We start from the raw sequence: 4,056 nt of genomic DNA on the forward strand, positions 1-4,056 counted from the left end.
GAGGGCAGAGAGGAAGGCTTGTGAGAAGCTTTGGTTGCCTATGAGCATCCAGGAGGATTGTACTAAGAGCTGGCTAGCTGTAAGAGCTAAGACTTTGTATAATCTCTATGTATTTCTACCTTGTATGATAATAGAGATAGTGGGGTTTTTAGTTGAGGCTTTCCCTTGAGTATTTTTTGTGTTTCATGTGCATTGATTCTTCTTCTTCTGGTTATATTTTTCATTTCTGATTCAGCTCGATCTTTAAGCTTCTGCAAATTCATAGTAGAAGTTAGTATATTGCATTATCGAGTTAATATATAGTCAAATCTTATACATGGTCTTAGAACGATGTTTGTCGAGAATTTGCAGAATTTCTACACATGACCACACTAAGAAAAAGGATTTAAATGAACATAACAAGAATAGAAATGCAAAAATATATCACACTTTGCTCTACTAGCTGCTTGGCTGGCTTTCTTTCCCCTTGAACTCTTACTTGATTCTGCTCAGATTGAGATTAAATTTTACCTAATCAGAGATATCACTCTGATCTACTACCTTGCTTTCTTTCCCCTTGAAATTTTATTGGATTTATATATTTTCCCCTAAAACGTTATTGAATTTTCTTGTTTCCCCTTGAAATTGGATTCTAATCATACTGAGATAAACTGTTAGCTGAGCAGAGAAATGAGTTGTTTTCCATGCTATGGATATGAAAAGGATGTGTAGCACTTGAAAAGGTCCGAACTCAATGATATTAAGAGAAAATATGACTAGGAATACCCTACTACATCTTCTAATCAGCTTCCCAAAGCCTCTTCGGATAGATTGAGATCAAAGTCATCCCATGGAAACAGGCAATTTGAACTTCCCAATATGGGTGAACCACATATTGCTCCACAAACATTAATTTTTTGAGAATTGGTTGCAACGATGAATAATTTTCAGCCTAAGTGTCTGCTAGCTGAAGGAGGCTTTAGCAGAGTTTATAAAGGGAGGCTTGAGAGAATTGGTTAGATTGTTGTTGTCAAGCAACTTGACAGGAATGGATTGCAAGGAAATATGGAGTTCCTTGTTGAGGTTTTGATGTTGAGTCTTCTTCATCACCCAAATATTGTTAACCTTATTGGATATTGTGTTGATGGGGATAAGAGGCTTTTGGTACATGAGTACATGCAATTGGGATCGCTGGAAAACCATCTCCATGATCTCCCGCTTGATAAGGAGCCATTATATTGGAACACAAGAATGAAAATAGTTGCAGGTGCTACAAGAGGGTTGAAATATTTGCATGACAAAGTGAACCCTCCATCATATATCGTGATTTTAAATCCTCTAATATTTTACTGGATAGGCGATTTCATCCAAAGTTATCCAATTTTAGGTTGGCCAAACTCGGACCTATTGGAGATAAGACTCATATTTCCACACGAGTAATGGGAACTTATGGATATTTTGCACCAGAGCATGCTATGATAGGTTAGTTGACTGTTAGGTTAGATGTGTTTAGTTTCAGAGTGGTCTTGTTAGAGTTAATAACAGGGGGAAAAGCTACTGACAAGTCCTGGTCATCGAAGGGGAAAAATCTTCTTCTTAGGCATGACTTTTGTTCAAGGACAACAAAAAATTTGCACAAATGGCTGATCCAAAGCTTAAGGGACTCCATCCTATGAGAGGCATGTAACAATCACTTGCTGTGGAAGCAATGTGTCTTCAGGAGGATGCTGCCACTCGGCACCTGATTAGTGATGTAGTAACAACTCTTGGTTACCTTGCATCCCTAATGTATGATCCTGCAGTGAATCTTGTTCAAACTAATCAGTCTGCACCATCGACTCCTACCCATGAGAAAAGGAACAAGGAGAGGAAATATCCTGATGGATCAAAAAGAGGAACTAATAAAGTAAGTAGACATGGAAGTAACCAGCATGAACTACGCCTTGCAGAGACTTCCCCTAAACATCACATTGCTCGTGTTATGGCTTTGAATACCTTAAATGAGTCTCAAGGTTCTCAGGAGGGTAGTGGTAGGGATTTTGGAGATTTTGACAAGTCTGATGGGATGAGGCATAGCCTTAGAAGAATTGTGAAACCTAGTAGAGATGGAAGTGAATCTTAGCTATCAGTCGAGATTGTGAACATGCAATTGCTAAAGAAAAATTGTGGGGTGAGAATTTAAGAGAGGAAAATGAGCAATGCCCTTGGTGGGAGTGGGACATGTAATTTTCATTGAGACTCTACTGGAGTCAAGCACGAACTATTAAGTTTTTGCAAATATTTCATCTTCTTTGGCATAAATTCTTGTAGTTTCTGTACTTTGATTCGAAATTGTGTATTTCATGTGTAAAAGTTTTATTTCAATCATGAAAGTTGTAAAGTGACTTTACAGAATTTAGATGATGTAGTCTTTCTTAGCATTTGAATGAGTAGAGTGAGAGGTTGAAGGGAGATCTTGAGGTTTTCCCAATCCTCTCTATATCGCAAGGAAATTGTTACTATCAAGCATTTATGTTAGTAGGAGTTTTGTAAAGGCCTCAAGAAATAATATCAACACAGTCAGATTCTTTTTTAAATGAAAACAAAAAATTATATTTTGTTCACCCACAAATACTTACAACCAAACGTGGTTTCCAAAGTTCCTATACCCAAGCCTTCAAATCGAATTAGATAGAACTCAACCAAACAAGTACATAGAGTGTGCATTTCTTGAACTTATCACATACACCAAAATGAACACTAACAAATATCTGCATAGGAGTTTCATTATAAAGGATTCTATTACCTTAAGGAATCCCTTTAAGACAACCTTTCTTGAATTTTTTAGAGAAATGATCATTGCAATTGCTACCTCCATGAATAACCAAAGAATTGGTAAACTCAATTCATGCCCAAGGGCACCCATTTTTTGGTTCTATCATGACTTGTAACAATGTCAACTGCCCAGGGCCATTACAAAACAACTAGGCTATCAAAGAAAAGCATTAAAGACAAATAACAGAAAATGAATGTTAACAATACCGAGCATTAAGCCCTAGCAGAACATGTATAAAACCCCAATTTGGAGGTATTCATCCCATGCCCTTTCTAAAAGAACAACACCAAGTGATCCTTCCTTCTATCGCATTCTTTTAGAAAGATTATCCATTCTTCCACAAAATATATAATTTACAGAGAGATCAACCTGGAAAAGACAATTATAAAAATAAACAATGATAGATGATCTATACCTTTGCTTATACTACCTATGCATTGAATTTGACCTATGCTTTCCTTGATGCTGTAGGGTCTCATGATTTTGAAGTTTACATATTACCAACCAACATTGTGTTTTGGTTCACCATGATAGTCTACTGTTATGAAATATTCTAGGTAAAATATTACACTCAAAACTTGGTAGAACTCTTAGCATCCCTTCTTTTTCAATCTTGACATTGACCCCATAGCTTAATATCATCCATGCACATATATTATCAGGTACCAAATGATGGGATATTTCTTAAATCCAGCCTAGCCTTGTTATATGTTGTTAAATAGGTTAAGTTATCCTTATTCCACAATAATTATTGGGAGAGGAACTACTCAATCTAATTGAAAAACCATGGAAAGATACATCAAAATACTGAATTTAACCCAGAATGCAAAGGTAGCCTCCTATGCAAGAATTTGGATGGGTTCCTATACAAGAATTTTGAAAAAGGCTAGTTTCGAAAAGCTACTTCCCAAAAAATTCTAAAATATGAGAATGCCTTTGATATGCACGATATTCAATGAGTATAGGCATCTATAACAATCTTGTTGAATAGCAAGAAATATAAAATAGGTGACGAAGATAAATTCATTGAATCAATGACCAAGAGTTTAAAAAATATATATCTTTAATACCTTAGTAAAAATATCATACTGCAAAAAAAAAGTGCCTTCATTAGATGCAAAAAGAGAGAGTGAAATAACAGATTGTAAACCATATTCTCTAAAATTATTCCAACTATCTTATGTTGTGATCGATTTTTATTCCAAAATATATGGTGTAGACACACTGCTTGATTTCATAGTTTCTATATCTAGAGCTTGTAA

At 35.6% G+C, this 4,056-nt stretch overlaps 1 pseudogene; it reads left to right on the forward strand.

The window, feature by feature from the left end:
- The first annotated feature begins 915 nt into the window (after nt 1–915).
- On the forward strand, nt 916–2,101 carry LOC149221351 (serine/threonine-protein kinase PBL27 pseudogene; annotated as a pseudogene).
- Nucleotides 2,102–4,056: the final 1,955 nt, after the last annotated feature.

This window comes from Pinus tabuliformis, chromosome Q (genome assembly GCF_031772625.1).
Source record: "Pinus tabuliformis cultivar Carrire ecotype Pingquan chromosome Q, CPIR1, whole genome shotgun sequence".
In the NCBI taxonomy this organism is placed as follows: domain Eukaryota; kingdom Viridiplantae; phylum Streptophyta; class Pinopsida; order Pinales; family Pinaceae; genus Pinus; species Pinus tabuliformis.